Here is a 17230-nt window from a genome sequence, read left to right as displayed (position 1 = left end):
TATGTATTGTCACCGTCAAAAGCTTCAAATAGACAATACCAATCAACAGGTGATTAAAAAAAAAAAAACTATGATTAAAATATTTTGAAAATGCCACCATCCCTGAGCTCTTAGGCCTAGAGTCAAATAAATCTGATGAATGCTATTAATGAAGGGTGACCCAAAAATAACAAGTTAAAAAAGGCTGTACTTCTGAGACTCCAGACAACATGTGCTGTGAATGGGTTAGTGCTCTACTTTCAGTTTCCTAGGAATGCCAACCAAAGAAGTCATCCTTCCTAAAATCTAGATGTGGAGGAATGGAAAATCCTTTGGAAAAAAAAATCTTATCAGCTTTATGTGTCGGAGTGGTTGAAACTTACAAATGAGGTCAACATGCTCACCCAGGACCGTGTCCTATTTCATAATTAATTTACCATTTTTCTCAGGTTTAGTGACTGAGCAACAGGGGAGTAGCTCTGAGTTTTTAAGCAAATAATCCTATGATGTAAAAGAGACAGCAATATCCAACCCTGTGTGACTTCACTGAATTTATAAAGTATAAAACATGGCTGTCAGGAAAATCTCCTACATTGGGAGGAGAGTAACATCCAAAATATTTGTAGGCCTCCGTGTGTGTTTTGAAAACTTTGGTAGAATCCATGCCACCATCAGTGTGATGTGGGAGGAGCACACTTCTATGTCTGGAAGCATCTTTCTGCTCCCCAGAGGGAGCACTAGTGATTCCTCCTCCTCAGGAAGAGCAGAGTAAAAAAGGGGGAACTGGGGAATTCAGTCCTACTGAGATGGAATATGCCTCTTAATGACACCTTGACCACAGTCCATGCAAGATAACCTTTCACCCTACCCATAGTGCCTATTTAAAACCCTTACCTTTTTCTTCATATCCCCACTCTCTATACCCTACACTTTGATGGCGGAGTTATACTTCATCAGACTCTAATGATATCCTTTTTCTTCTTCAATGTTTAGACAATCCTGCACCTCGGACTTCCCTTTCTCTTAAAAGGTAATAGGTTTACTCATGGGAAGATCAAATGGAATGTCCAAACATAACCACTTTGGAAAACAATTTGGTATTATCCAGTAAAGTTGAAGATGCACATACTCTAAGACCCCAACATTCTTAGGCACCTGTCCTAGAGAAATTGTTTACAGCGGGATGCACATATAAGAAAGTTCACAGCAGCACTGTTTAAAATAGCCCAAAATTGGAAATGACCCAAATGTCTGTTGAGAAAAGACTGGATAAATAAACTGTAGTATGTTCCCACAATTCAAAACCGTAGAGCAGTGGAGATAAGTGAATTTCATGTATGTCATTTCATGCATCAACAAGGATGAATCTTAAAAAAGAGACTGAAAAAAAGCAAATGATACAAGAATACTATATGGATATTAGTATTTTTGTCTGCCCAAGGCAAACAAACTTAATAGATTACACAGAAAAGCCATAGGGACACACACACAGGCAAGCCAGGAAATGACAAACAAAATTCAGTAGAGGTGCCGGGAGAGAGGAGTATGGCCAGGAACACATAAGGACTCCCAAAGTACTGTTGGTATTCCAGTTCTTATGTTGCAGGATGGGTACAAGGGTCTTACTCCCTTTTCCCTCCACTCCCCTTTCTGCGTATGCATATATGTATATAACTGACACAGACACTTCCGTGTGTGTGTGTGTGTGTGTGTGTGTGTGTATTCCTTTGTAGACATCATCATTATCATCATGATTTTCCATGTCACTGCAAGCTCTGGATCTGACTCCCTAGCGCCTCCTTCCAGGCATTCTGACCCTTGTGGAGCCCTCAGCTCAGAACTCTGTCCTTAGACTTGAGTGTTTACTCTGTCCAGCTCCCTCCTCCAATCAAATACGACGACCACTGAAGACCCAACGTGGCATCCTTTATTTGTTCCACAGACTCACGTGGAGCATTCATTCAGGCCACCATTGATGGGGAGGTAAACTCTGTGGTGATGTCTCATTCAGAGGTAACTGAACTGCCAACTGTACTGCAAGGGGACCTGAAATGCCACCCAGAGTGCAATGGCTGTTTGCTACATTATACCAAATTGCTGCAAGTAGCAGTGCTGGCCTCCATCTCCTAACCTGACCCAACCACCCAACACAAGCTTGTCAAGCTTGCTCCACTGCATTACCCCTACCCACCTGACTGCCCCAAACCACTCTTCTTTTCTTCCTACAAAATAATCTTAATTCCATCCCTCTCTCAGACACCCAGGCTTCCAACCTTTATATGATTCTTCATCTTTTTTGCTTCTTTTAAGGGTAAGCTCTGAGATTATTTTTCTACTCTAACCTTAGACACCCTCAAAAGTCCCTGATCTTGGTACCATAGCCATAATTTAGACAAAATAAGAATTCTTACTGAATTTGTTCCAGTTCAGTAATGTTTATTCTAAAAGCTTTTCCTATTTTCTACTTAAAAATTAAAATTGATAGGTTATTTCAAAAGCAAATGAATTTGGCAAAGTTGTTTTACACTGTTTTTTCCTATTTAGCAGACTACTTGTAGAAAAAAAATACATAAACTGTACCACTGACCTAAAGATCAGAGTTTAGGGAATTTGATTTTCTTGAAAAATGTTTCTTTTTTTTTTTCTCTTATCAGAAGGTTTTATTTTTTTTTCTTATAAATTTATTTTTTTATTGGTGTTCAATTTGACAACATAGAGAATAACACCCAGTGCTCATCCCGTCAAGTGCCCCCACCTCAGTGCCCGTCATTCAGTGACCACCACCCCTAGTTCGTTTCCCAGACTTAGAGGAGTCTTTCATGTTCTGTCTCCCTTTCTGATATTTCCCACTCATTTTTCTCCTTTCCCTATTGGTCTCATTCATTTGGGGAATATAAAAAATATTGAAAAATGTTTCATACCATCTTCATTGTGACATAAAAGAATAGCACGTCTCCATTTTTGCTTTAATGGGCCAATTGTCATTTGACCATAGAAGACACACTAAGTGAAGAATGAATATGAAAAAAATTATGAAAAAAGTAAGGAAAGGTTTATGCAAAGAGGTGGTAAGATACTGCAAAGTAAACCCTACACTCAGCCTCTGAGGGGCACGATGTTGTTATAGTCAAGGGGCTGAGCTAAGTGCACAACTCAACAGAGAATGCCGAATTCAGCAATAAAGAGAGGAACTGAAGACGGGTCTGAACTACCAAGCCAGCAAAGGTGATTCCAAAGTGAGAGGTAATAACTTGACTCAGACCCAACTGTGGGGAAAAGAAACAGAAAAAAGGAGGACCTTTGGAGAAAAGCATCCTTCAATTTGGGTGAAGAGAGCTCTCAATGATCATGGAGCTGGAAGATATGTGATACAAAAGAAAACACAAAACTCTGTCATTCACCGTTCAAATTTGAGCAGATACACAACAATGGATGTTTATGGGTTAAAGCATTAGGTGAAATGGTGGCTGACTACATTTACATGCAAACAAGCCTATGGCAAGAAGTGACTTGGGCTCTTCCCCTAAGGAAATACAAAACAATTTCTAAATTCCAACAAAGAGCAAGCGCTTTTCATCATGTTATGGTATTTGCCCGAGGGATCTGAAAACTTGTGTCTACATAAAACCCTCTACACAGATATTTATAGTGGCTTTATTTACAATTGCCAAAATTTGGAAGCAACCAAAATGTTCTTCAGGAGGTGAGTGGATAAATAAACTGTGGTACATCTAGACAACGGAATATTATTCAGCGCTAAAAAGAAATGGGCTAATAAGCCATGAAAAGACATGAAGAAAACTTAAATGCATATAGCTAAGTGAAAGAAGCCAATCTGAAAAGGCCACCTAGTGTATGATTCCAAATACATGACATCTTGTAAAAGAACAAACCATAGAGACAGTAAAAAAAAAAAAAAAAAAAAATTCAGTGGTTGCCAGAAGTTAGGGGTGAGGGAAGGATGGTCACGCAGCACACAGAGGATCGTTAGGGCAGTGAAAATACCCTATATAATAGCATAATGGTGGACACACGTGGCTGTAGGTTTACCCAAACCTGTAACGCGTACAACACCAAGAGTGAACACTAATGTAAACTGAGGATTTGGGGTGAGGACACTGTGTCAACATAGGCTCATCAGTTGTTACAACTGTACAACTCTGATGGGGATGCTGATAATGAGGGACACTGTGCATGTGTGGGGGCATGGGTATATGGGAAATCTCAGTACTTCCCCCTCAATTTTGATATGAACTGCTCTAAAAAATAAAGTCTATTTAAAAAAAAAAAAAACCTTTTAAAAAAACACCAAACAAGTGCTTTTTCCTGCCCTCATACATCTTGCTCTGTTGGCTCTGAAATTGTTTCTGAAGCTTTCTACTTTTGCCTTCAAAAACATTACGTGTTGTATTTACTACCTAGAAAACACGGAAGCCTAATTATACTTTCCTCTAAGCCACTGTATAAATAGAATAATAAAAAAGTTACAAGATTGGCTAGTAGCCAGTATTTGTATTAATAAATATAACCAAATATGAGAAAATACAGTAAATATTATAGTAACTGTCAAATTTTTTTTGTTCTTCCAGTCATAGGTAATACATAAAAAAAAGCGCTGACATTTTGCCAACGAGGCCTCTCCCACACCTAAAACTTCCCTGTGGATCACTGTGAGGACTTCCAAACTTTGTAAGTTTTATAAATTATTTCATTTTTAGTACCTATGGGCTGTTCAAACTTATAACCCATTATCAAATTTACTTTTTTTTTTTTTTTGCAATAAGTATCACCTTGACACATAAGTCAAGCTCTCTGGTAAAGGAAAAAAAAAAAGTTTTTCCCCTTATTTGATAACTGCATGACGGGCAAAGTGGCGGTTACTTTGCTTTTTAAAACTACTGCTTCCAATACTACCAGTTTAGGGCTACTTTTCAGAATATTCTTCCAAAAATGAACAAAATCTGCCTCCCACCCACAAGCACAGGTTCTGTTTGTTTTAAATTACTGTGGCATTAAATCTTGATGAAGAGCAACAGAAAAAATAATGTCGTGGAAAGGAACCTTCTCTCCCCTTCCCATTCTTCCAGCCCAAGCATGGATCCGTTTCCTGTCACACTTGGAAGTTATCCAATCCTTGGCCAGTATTGCCCAAAGCAGGGGGAACAACCAACAGAAGTTGTGAACTGCTATTTGGGATCCTCCTGCATCATTTTCCCTGTACCTTCCCTCAGACACTCACCACCGTTGCAATTCGTCATCTGACTATCTGTTTCCCCCACAGCCAACATCATATAGCTTTTCGGTGGCACAGCAGGACTTACTTAAGCCCCTGAGGCCCACACACTCTTTCCACTACATCATGCCGCCTCGTGATTGACCCTGAAACCATCTCACTTGGTCTTGGCAGGCTTATTTGGAAGGACTATGCAAATGAGTGAATTGTTTTACCCCCTTCTTCTGTTAACATAAATGATCCACACAGCATCTCACTTCCTTTCCTTCACTTTACACGCTGACTACATTTAGTAGTGGCACATTTCACAACTTAATGAACACTCCTACATCTTCTAAGAAATGGCCTTACGCACCCAACTGTAGGGTCTGCTTTTTATACACTACACGTAATCTGCAAAGAAGGATGTCTTTAGGAGAGGTGAACACTAGAAATGGAGATTAGGACTCTGCATCTGAATACTGGCTTCTAGTTCTGCTTTAAAAATCACCCACGGGCTAACACCCACAAGTATGTTACGGGAAGTGGGACTTACGATTGAAACCCATGGGTGTCAGTGCGAACAACTGGGGACCTCTGTCCGCAAAGCAGCGAGTGACCAAACACGCTACCCACTCTCCCCTCCTGGGGCCCTGCCCTTATCTCATGCCCTTTCTGCAGGACTATCAGAGTTACAGACACTGAGCTCCTAGATGTCAGCAAAGCATCTGACAGGTGCGCCAAGCGTAGCTGCCTGAGATGGGAAACCCTGGGCTAAGGGACAATTCAGTTTGAAGGCCTCAGAGGTGACTGAGCAACCATACCCAGGGGTGCCAACATCACAGAGGAGCAACACTGACCTGGAGGGAGGTCCTTGCACAGCAGGACTTTGTAGGTCATCCCTGGTGAGGTTTTCAGCAAGATGTGCTTAGAGATACCACAAATAATTCACAACTGAGGGGACAGTCAATCAATCAGAGGAAAGAACAGAGATCTTAAAACATTTCAATGGGCTGCAGGGACTGTCACAACTGACCAAACCACCGGCAAAAAAGAATCCAAAGAATTCACGGGAATAAAACCCTACTTTTCATAGTAAGAAATCAACTGCCTATAGATAGGAGGGTGTCATCACCTGCCCTGCACCCTCCAATCTGCTCAACTGGGACAACACAACCCTGTTCACAAGTTCTGTCACGTGACCTTGACCCCAGGCTCTGAGCAGGGGAGGCTCCAGGCCACAGATTCACAGACGCACATCCGTGTTGTGACTCTGACTTCAGACTAGGGGCTTCCTTTGGGTCTCTGGACTCAAGCTCCCATCTTGGGCCCTCCCCTGCTTTGGGAGTTGACTCTAACTCATTCTTCGGGGCTCAACTCTTTTCATCAGTTCCCTGGTTGGAGTCTTGTCCCTCCATACCAGTGTGCCTCCTATCTGCCCTTGGCCTGTTCAGCGGGACAATTCTGCTCCCAAATATCTGTCCAGCTAGACTGCCACCTACACAAGACTTTCTCCAGTTCTATGCCTCACCAAATTGTCCTAACTGCCTTCTGTTTGCTGTCTGCTGCTGGTACCATCCCTGTGAGCATGCCCCAGCCCATGGATATATCTGTTCTCTGGATCTCTGTCTGGACTCTACTCTGGGTCCGAAGCTGATCCCATACTGCTACTGACAGAAACCCAGCTCTTCTTCCTGGCAGGGGCAAAGGGGAGAGGTCTAAAGCAATTCATATTTTAAAGTCTTAAAGGATGTTTACTGAACCTGAGTTCACTGCGAGCTGAAAAGTGTGACAGGGTGGCTAAATGGAAGTGTGACCTTGGTTCCTCTAAGTGTAGCACGTAATGATGCAGAAAACATGTGCATCTCACAAGACCTAACAGTTCTAGGAGTAGAGTCCTTGCCCTACACTGGGCACGCCATCTCAGAAGTATTGTTCATATCTCAGCGCTATGTTCTTAAAGAGACAATGACATAAAGGGAACACCTCTAGGGGGATGTAACCAGAACAGCAGAATACCTGATATCGGGTAACGTAAGAATATTGGTAAGAACAGGGCTGTTGGCCAAGGAAAGGGGGATTTGCAGGGTTGGGGTTCTCAGGTACTAAAGAACTGTCACATGAAGGATGAGGAGGAGACATATATGATGGAGGACAGCTTGGACTCACAAAGGGACACAGCAGAAGAGGTGGGCTGAGGCAGTAGGTGCTGATCCCATCTCCACTCTAGACTCGAGGGACCCTGCATCTCTGGCCCGAGTCTCCCCCCGAAGTCTGGGAGGCTACGGTTTCGAAGGCCCCTCCCTGCTCTCAGCGCCCATGATTCCTCATCCTTACAATCACTTCGATCTAAGGAAGATGATAGGCCTGGCCTTGCCTGTTCTGTGGCCTGGGAGACCAGGTTGGTTCTTAGGACTCCCAAGGGCCCCCTTCTAGGAAAAAATTAAGCTCGCTGAAGTAATGTGTGAAACCAGTGGTCATAAGCTGTATGTTTCAGGAAATGAGAAATGTAGAAATTCTGAAAAGAGAAGGTGTGGGAGGCAGAAAAATGTCCACCCCCTCCCCAAGATGTTCACTTCCTAATCCTTGCAATCTGTGGCTGCCACCTCGTACGGAATGCAATGGTAGGGTATGACGAAGTTAAGGATCTTGGGAGGAGGAGCTCATCCTGGATTATCTGGTGGGTTCTGAAAGCTATCGCAGGCATCCTTAGGAGAGGGATGGTCGGGAGACACACAGAGGAGAAGAGAACTTGAAGGGAAAGGCAGAGGCTGGAGTGACACGGTCATAAATCAAAGTAATGCCTGTCGCCACCAGGAGCTGAAAGAGGTAAGCGACAGGTTTCCCCCAAAGCCTCTTGAGGGGACACACTCCCGACCTCCTGCTGTGAACTCTGACCCCCAAAACTGTGAGGGAAGAAATCTGTTTGCAGCCTTCAAGTGTGTGGTCACTTCCTATGGCAGCCGCAGCAAACTAACACGAAGGTTTTCTGCTTACACTTTTGGTGTTGCCCCAAAGTGGGCCGTGGTAACCCGTGTTAGGGGAAAAGCCTGAAATTTTAAGTATTTTGATGGTCGCATTCCCATACCCACACGCCAGCCCAGAAGAAGCGCAGCTCTGCTTTGGAAAGTGTTTCGGGGCAGTGTCAAAAGTATCTTCGAAGCCATTCTTTACACTTATTTTACTAATAATCTCTCCTTCACAGGGGATTTCAGCAGACAATAAATCTATGCAAGGCAGACAACCGAGTGATTCCAACCTCTCCCCAGCAGGCCTGGCTGCAATAGAAGAAATTATGCGGCAATTGGGCTACAGAAGAAAGACTACCGAGTAGGTGGGAGCTTGTCTTGACTCTTCATTGTCAAGTGGGCTGCATTTCTCCCCGTTCTCTCCTGGCAGCATCCAGCTCTCTCCTTGCAGGATGATAAATGCTACAGAGATGAGGACAATGAGATCATCCTGAGCCCAGGAACAGGCCTCCCTGGACTCCCATTCCTGTAGAATGCCATCATGGGAAGTCACTCTCTTGCCGCCACTGTCACCCCCATGCGACCACCTGGTGGGACCATGTCAGATTCAAAGAGATGGTTCTTCTAAGTTTCTAATTTCTCTTTGATAAAAAACATCATTACTATTTTTAAACAAATAAGGGTGAAAGTCCCTTTAAATTCAGGGAAGAGAAAAAGGAAAGATGCGTATACCAGTCAAACTGCACGAGGCTGATGATGGTTGTTCATTTGTCTTCTGCTCTTTTGAGCTTCAGTACAAGAGAATATCCACTGTTGAGTGGAAACAGAAGGGTATCCCAAGTTTAAGAGCTACTTTTGGTTCTTACCACTTCCTACATGTAAGTCCTTGGGCAAATCATTTCACTTCTGTTCAGCTTCATTTCCCTCATATGTAAAATACGGCAACTGAGTAAGATAACATGTGGTGTGGGACCGTGGTTAGCCCATAGGTGTTTGGTAATGTTTGAGGAACAAATGAATTATGTGTTCTTCATCCAAGACTAGACAATTCACCCCGATTTTTTTTCAACTTTTTCCTTGATCACAACATAAATTTTGTTATGTGTATTTCTTCCAATGGTCATCAACATCTGCCAGAGTTTATCATGTCTAGGAAGAGGGATCTTCTATTATCTTAGAAATTCGAATTGGCAGAGGGCATGTTTTCTCTTCCACAGCAGCATTGCTGTTTCTCTTCCACGGCAGCAGGTTTATAATCCAGAGATTTATATGAAAGAAAGTTGGTCAGGCATTATGGGTGATATAGAACAACTGTTTTTGGTACAGGACTAAAACCGTTTGCTCTTCAACCTAAAACAGAGCTCTACGCAAGTTCCTCCCTCCCAAACACCAACCCCCTCTCCCCTGTCCCCGTCCCCCACCACTACCCACCAAAACCATCCCCTTTCCCTGATCCCTAGGCACCAGGAAAGCAGGCTGTGGGAGGCCCAGCCTTTACTCAGTAAGAGGCTGGAGAATGAGACACAACTGGGCATCCCATAGGCCCCAGGGATGACAGCTCTAAGTGTGTGGATCAGAGAAGGCCTAAGGAGTAGCTAGTTCCATCTGGGGACCGACCAGGGCTGGTCCCCACACCACCTAGTGAGACTTGCACTCCATTCAGAAGCAATGGCTTCTACAGAGGGCAAGGAGTTCTGCTTATGGGTGTTCTTCCCTCTTCTTCTTCACGCTTTCTACCTCCTTATGGCAACCAGCATACACAGTGAAACGCTACATCGCCTCCCCCCAGTACACACACACACATTCTCACTAGAGACACATCCTCATGCCTTTGGACTCCCCATATAAGCACTGCTGACCTTGTGACCCCTGAAAATCCTATTCCTCTACTAAAGAAAAATCTTACATGAATTAATTTTTCCATCTCTCGTGCAGCTATGTAGGAATCACATACACATGGCTTTAAAGCTTGATTCCAGATGCAGTCTCAAACTGTGAGCCAATTGTATAGAACCACGTTTTCTTTCTTTTTATTTTTTTATTATTATTTTTTTCATTTTCTTTTTTCAATAAGAACTATTAACCCCACAATAAGAAACTAGGATATCATTATCATTTCTCTTGGGACTTATTAAAACAAAAGAAACATTGAAAAATGGAGCAACTTCTATATACATTCTACATTTATGGATGAACACATTTTAAGGAATTTGCTGGGATAAAGGAAACATTCTAAAGAATTCTATTTACTTTTCTTTTGAATGACAATTTTTATTTGGGGTGGCCTCTGTGTCTATCAAATAGACAGTATGTCTATCTGTGGCCATATTCGTGGCTTGAAGACAGCTTATCTAAACCCTGCAAACAGAACAGCAATACAGAGATTGTTGTTCTCACTGAAACTACAACAATGATGGGTCTCTCTCAAGACAACCGTCAAATACTTGCAATCATGCTAAATAGAGGCCATGCAGGATACGCGAAAATCATGTAGGATACATGGAAATCAAACCTCACTCCTTAGCCCTCTGAAAGCCATTATGACCAAAGTAGTTATTATTTTAATCAAGTCCATTTAAGTCATGATTTAAATTACCAAATAGGATAAATCAATTTAATCAGTTTTATTTTTCAAAAAGTACATTTTTTTGTCCTTCTGACCTAACCTGATTACATATTCTTTAAAATTCAGTTGAGTATGGGTTTTACTTTTGGAAGATACACTGTATATATTTAAATCAGTGATTTGTGTAAACCATACTCAGAAGTGTATCCCTTAATAATGCAAGAAGATTCTTTTGAGAAAAAAAAAAAACAGTATTAATGTCTCCCTTGTCCTCTTACTGCTCCTCCCTCTTCTATCCTTAGAGTTTCTTTGCTTTTGCACGGATTACTTCATTCTCAAGAAGTATCTATTCATCTGTCTGCTTGAAACTTGGTACTTTTGAAGAGGACGCCAAGGAGTGATTGTCTTGTCTCCATATAATGCTATTAACTGGCATGGTTTCCATAGATAAAACCTATAGATGGAGAAGAAAAACATGATTTCTGGAGTACACAGTAAGATTTTTTTACTTTGCCACTTACCAAAGTGGCTCTCATGGACTCTAATTTGGTCATGTGCCAGTGGTCAACATTTTAGGAGGGCAATCTAGAAGCCAGGCACTAGGCTTAGCACACGTAAAGATTCAGATCTGACAAAGCTTACGGTTCAATAGGGAACACCGATACGAGATGGTTACTGCACAAATAACTATACAACAATGACAGCTTTGAAGAAGTGCATGGTGGCAGGGCAACCCCATTCAGACGTCTTCTAGAAAGTAACATTGCTTTTTTATTACTCCTAAAACCTTTTAAAAAGAGGTCACAGAAATATATTGTCTTGAATATTGTATCCATTGCAAGGTAAGCTAGGGTTATGAGAAAGAGAGGGCTCTAGACCCAGACAGATATAACCAGAATCCTTCCTTGATCTTGCTGTGGTGCCTCAAGCGACTCATGGTAAGGGCCATGGTTCCTTCACAAGATTGTTGTCTAGTGTGGCACACAGAAAGCACTCAGTATGTAGCATAATCTCAATAACCTACAAGGAATAATTAATAATTGGAACTTATTCTTTGACGTGTCACGATAAGGCTAATTTTCCATTCATAGTTCTATCTTTACAAAAATGTCAAAAAATCCGTTCAGGAAAAAACACACCTTGACTTCTGTGATTTTTCTTCACTTGGGTTGGCCAGCAGGTATCCCTTAGTTACACAACGGAGGCACACTCTAGATTCTTCTCGGCAGATATACAAACACAGGCGAAGACAATTTATACCTCTGTGCTCCACAGCCTTCTATCAGCATCAGAAAAAAATTCTGGAATTGGGGCTTTTGAATTAGAACTTTTAAAATGCTGAACTCCTCTAGGGCGGTTGAGCGTCTTCCAGGTCATTAATTACGTGACCGAGAGGGTGCAGCCGGAAGAGTCCCTTGCAGGCAGCTCAGGTTCACGCAGTCCAGGAAGCACCTCCTACCACACTTTCAGCTTCTCTTATTCTGAGTCCCCTCAGTACTTACAAAGCCCCAGCCCACATGACGGGTTGGTCACAGCTCCCTCCTTCACTAGGCACTCGCTGCCCACGGTGCGGTCCCGGGCGCGCCAACAACGGACAAGGCCGCACCTTCAAGGAACTCCCAACCTCTGCTGGGCCTTATTAAGCATCCTTCAGACTCGCGGCCAACAGCCCTTTACAACCTTCTTGGGATAAAGCCCAAGTCAGAAAACAAAGAAATACGTGTGGCTTCTGTGTTTTTTAAGTGAAAAAATGAAGGATTTTTACTTGAAACGGGGGATGGGACCGTGTTACGGAGGAGAGAAATGGGGCTCTCACAGGAGAAAAGATGTGCCCAAGGTCGTAGGGCAAGTGAACAGCAGAGCTGAAGCAAGACGCTAATTCACTCGGCTCAGGGCTTTCCCACCCCGTTTGCTGAGGCCTCTTGTCTGCCTGGCATCGGGTTGTACTGAGAACACAATGAACAGACCCGCCTGCCCCATAGACTGGACCTCCCTCCCCCTCTCACGGTGGGAGGATTCACCTCGGGCCACGGCCTGGGCGGCACAAGGCAGGGCAAGCCCTGCAACCTGGAACAGCTCCAGGATTCCCGGAGCCGTCCCCCCGCCCCGCTCTTCTGCGCCACCCCGTCCTGAGGGGGCTCCTGGCACCCCAAGGCTCTCGCTGGCGGTGGGGCCCACGAGGGCCACAGTACCCAGCAGGGCCTTCGCTAGCCCCTGGCTTCCACAGCCAAAACTCTAGCAGCCAGGATTTCACGCCTCCCGTCCAACCCAGGCCTGGTGAGAGCCTGAGTCACCTGGGTTTGCACGGGCAGGAAAGGCTGTGACCTTTCTGCAGGCCATTCTGCAGGAGCCAGGGGTCGCCCGTAATCATTCCGGAATGAGCCTTCGGAGGGCACACTCCGCAGCGTGAAGGACGCTGACTGCATGCCGAGTGTGCCCCTAGTTCTGGGAGAAGAACTTCTCTTACACACGAAGTCTAAAGGAGAAATAACCCCAAGTCATTCTTTGATGATGAAGTGGGGCCCCTGAGCGGCCAGGGGACGGAGGACTGTCACTCGGAGCTGCTGAGACTGGGGCAGAACAGGATCCCGTGGGTGGCCAGGGAGACCCTGTCCGTCCAGCCGTTCACGGGAATCGCTCCTGGGAACCCAAGGCAGCTGGGAGATGAGAAGTACAAGCAGAGAAGACTCAGCAAACATTTGCCGACGCAGTGACTACGGGGCTCCGTCACACAGGCCCTGCATCTAGGGCTTTCCCGGACAGCGCAGCCTCAGGCGGAGCCTCCAGAGCCCCTTCTGCACATTCCTATTGCGATGTACAACAATCGCCCGTGTACTTGTCAGTCACATCCATTCTGGTCTCCACAGATCCCAGCATGGTGCCTAACACCCAGTGGGCATCAGAAAAATGTTAAGTGAATGAAAGGATGACCCGCGACACGGTGACTACAAACCGAAGGCACAACTAGGGCAGAGGTAAGCAGGAGTTATCTCAGAATAGAGAAAAAACAAAAACGGGTGGACGGAAGGGGATCTTCCTTAACCAGTCTGAAGGCAGAGTGCTGCCCACCCCTCAGCAGCCCCTGAAGGCATCAGCCACAGGACAGCTGTTCCCTTCTATTTCTGGGGTAAAGAGACGCATCTTATGGCTAAACATCTACACGTTCCCATAATTACCAAAATCGAGCGTTACAACTAAGAGGAGGGGGAAATCATAGATTCACCTAAGTGAGGTGAGACTTTCTATTCATGTACCAGCTCCATCTCCCAACTCAACGTCTCTCTTAGAAACCTACAGGCTCAGAGTTCAAAACTGGACCGAGTCCTGGGTCCCAATGGGACACACTTTCTGATTTACAAGGCATGTGCTCTCAGGGCAGAACTTGTCAACTTACTTTTTCCACGTCTAGATCAGCATCCTGCTTCTTCAAAAAACTGTAGAAGAAAAAAAAAAAACAGACATCAAAAGAGAACTGAACACTCTTTGCCTATAAACCTCCCACAAAGTACCACCATAGAATTTCCATTTGCTGCAGACAATCAACTTGCCCACAACTCCTTTTTTTTTTTTCCTCATTCACACAATTGTTGCTAAGTCACAGCTGCCACGAACACCTGCCTGCAACTGCAAAGACCTGGCCTTGTACCAACAGAGGAGGCCAACACAAGATTTTGAGTTTCTGGAGTCAGGAAAAATAGACGGAGGCCTTACACACACACACACACACACACACACACACACCTTCTGGGTTCCTACAAGTCATCCATAGTTGGGATATATTTAAAAAAAAAAAAAAAAAAAGAGCCTTCCAAGGTCTTATTCAACTCATCTCTTGGCTTAAATCTTCCCTTAGGCCTCAACCAATCTGTGCCCCACTTCCTAGACTGTGGGTGGGCCTCGCTGTCAAAACCACCTTCTTGGTATGGTCCCTCTTTCCCATCAGCTGGAGTTCCCCTCTAGGGGAGGTGCCAACCCCCCAGCCTGCACCAACGTGTCCACGGGACTCCAGCCCCAGGATTACCTTAGAACCTTGTGCCAACACCCCCCGGCAGAGCTGGGTGCTGATTTTGTAGCACCCCTGCCCATGTCACATTAATCTTTAAAGTGCCAGGAGGACGACGGCGGATTCCCAGTTTGCTCATGCAGTCCGCCTACAACCTGCCAATATGATGGTACCTCATTTATTATTTGCAATTTTAGCTGTTTGAACTGTTTTATTTTTTTTAAGATTTTATTTATTTATTCATGAGAGACACAGAGAGAGGCAGAGACACAGAGATAGAAGCAGGCTCCATGCAGGGAGCCCAATGCGGGACTCGATCCTGGGACTCCAGGATCATGCCCTGGGCTGAAGGCAGGCGCTAAACCGCTGAGCCACCGAGGGATCCCCATGAACTAAGTTTTAATAAGACGTCTAAAGAGAATAAAGATGCTTGAATGGAATTATGTTGACCATGTGAGGGCAGAAAGGAAAAGTTTTGAGGAATGAGAATAAAAAAGCAGAAACGATTTTTCCTATCTTAGTAGAGATTTACACATTTTTTTCCATTAGGATCCCTAGCATCCCGGTCCACGGTTTAAAATACTCTCCCCATCAAAACCATCCATCCCCACACACGCACAAAAGAATTTCTGCACTGTTTGAAAGGGTGCATAATTAACAGTAACATCTTTGTTTTGTTTAATCAAAGATGACTCAGAATGAAGGAAAGAAAAAAAATGACCATGGGGAAGAGAATTAGAAACTCATATATTGTCTTCCGCAGATGGGTATTCAAATCATGAACTCACTGCAGACATGCAGGAGAACTAGCATGGGGCTGGAGGGAGAGAATGTGCTAATGAGCATGCCACTGCAGCCGTACCTTAGCAACCCACATCGCCCCATCTCCTGCTTGCCTCTGACCTGCTGTCCTGGCCTAACCAGGGAAATGCCACCTGGCAATACATGCCTTTCTCCTGGCTAACCCGCTGGGGATGCAGATCCTGCTGAGTTGTAAAAAAAAAAAAAAAAAAAAAAAAAAGGGAATCCATATTGTCCAAAATTTTTAACTAGCCTCCCTATAACCAGCAAAGAGTAATTCGGTACCATGAAAGCTCTTCACCAGGGGTGCCCCCGTGGCACAGTCGGTTAAGCAGCTGACTCTTAGATTTTGGCTCCGGTTAGGATCTCAGGGTCATGGTCGAGCCCTGCATTGGAGGTCTCTCTTCTTTTCCCTCTGATTATGGGGGGGGGGGGGGGGAGCAGGGGCAATCAATCAATCAATCAATCAAACCTTTTCACCAAAGGGAACATACATACAGTGGAACTCTGGCTTCCACTTGAACGTTTCCCAAAAGAGGTTTAGGAAGGTTGTCGTTCTGATTCACAGAACGGAATTTTCTATTGGCAAGGTGAGAGATGCCCCCGTCTGCCACAGAAAGAGCACCTGGGAGAATCATTAGCCCTTTCCAAAGTAGTGAGGAAACTTAACCTCTCTCCTACAGACAGCACAAGCGCAACTGCGCGGGAAGCCCGGTTCAACAACAGGCCCTCAAAGAATGAGCCTTGGCTCCATGGCACTTGAGCAACTGGTAGCAAAAAGGAAAACTGAAAACCTGTCCGGGGCTGCTGGCTCACTATGGCACAGGGAATATCATCTATCCCTCCATATAGGCAGCTTCATCCAATTTCTTTTTCAGGCTTATAAAACAGATGGAGTTAATTAACAAAGACAATACATCTACGCATCATCCTGCAGCCATAACCTAGAAGGATGTCACAGCTTTAACTTCAAAGCCTCCCAGCAAGCACAGCCTGAGATATTTTTAGGCATGAGCTCCATTGTTTCAAAGAGGATATGCTTTGGTGAGATAAAATTGCCAGAAAGTAAAATTCACAGGGCAAACACTGTCTGGTATGAAGGGTGGCATTTGTTTTTAAAACCAGGTGTATCTGTCAGAAATAAAGGGTGTGTTTCTGAAAAGTTGAGAATAGATAAATTTTGTCATCAGACGTTGAAGTGAACTAGAAGCACCTTTTATTTGGGGCGCCTGGGTGGCACAGTTGGTTGAGCGTCCAACTCTCGGTTTTGGCTCAGGTTGTGATCTCACGATCCTCGGACTCCCTTTCCCTCCCCGCCAAGCGCACTCTCTAAAATAGATAAGTAAATCTTTAAAAGAAAAAAAGACAGAAGTACCTTTTGGCTTACATTCAAAAAAATTATTCTTTAAAAAATGATCAATTTTTCTACTTTATTTCTATTCTAAAACTAAACTTTTGAGATATTCAAGTTTTAAGTTTCCAAGGCTTTAAGGCAAGAGGGACCTCTCCTTCCCCGTGTGTGTACGTGTCTGTGCGGACACAGGCGCATGTAGGTCTACAGACATTTTCAATAGTTGACTCTGCATTCCGCCGCGGGCTTGTGGGCATCAGGGCACTTTCCATGCTTTAATTCTTCCTGCTGAAGTCGTGCTAATGTTTTGTTTGAGAAACATGACTGAAGTGACCCAGATTCCCCAGTG

At 44.2% G+C, this 17230-nt stretch overlaps 1 protein-coding gene across 2 annotated transcripts in view; it reads right to left on the bottom strand.

Moving 5' to 3' along the window:
- The window catches only part of FYN (FYN proto-oncogene, Src family tyrosine kinase), a 209644-nt gene that overhangs the window by 167371 nt on the left and 25043 nt on the right, over nucleotides 1-17230 (bottom strand). For both annotated transcript variants that reach the window (XM_041752313.1, XM_041752331.1), the window contains exon 2: nucleotides 14121-14160. The gene's annotated coding sequence lies outside the window, so the exon portion shown is untranslated. The remainder of the gene's footprint in view (nucleotides 1-14120; nucleotides 14161-17230) is intronic.

Source organism: Vulpes lagopus, chromosome 1, assembly GCF_018345385.1.
Source record: "Vulpes lagopus strain Blue_001 chromosome 1, ASM1834538v1, whole genome shotgun sequence".
Taxonomy (NCBI): domain Eukaryota; kingdom Metazoa; phylum Chordata; class Mammalia; order Carnivora; family Canidae; genus Vulpes; species Vulpes lagopus.
This window is presented reverse-complemented; position numbering and strand designations above follow the sequence as displayed.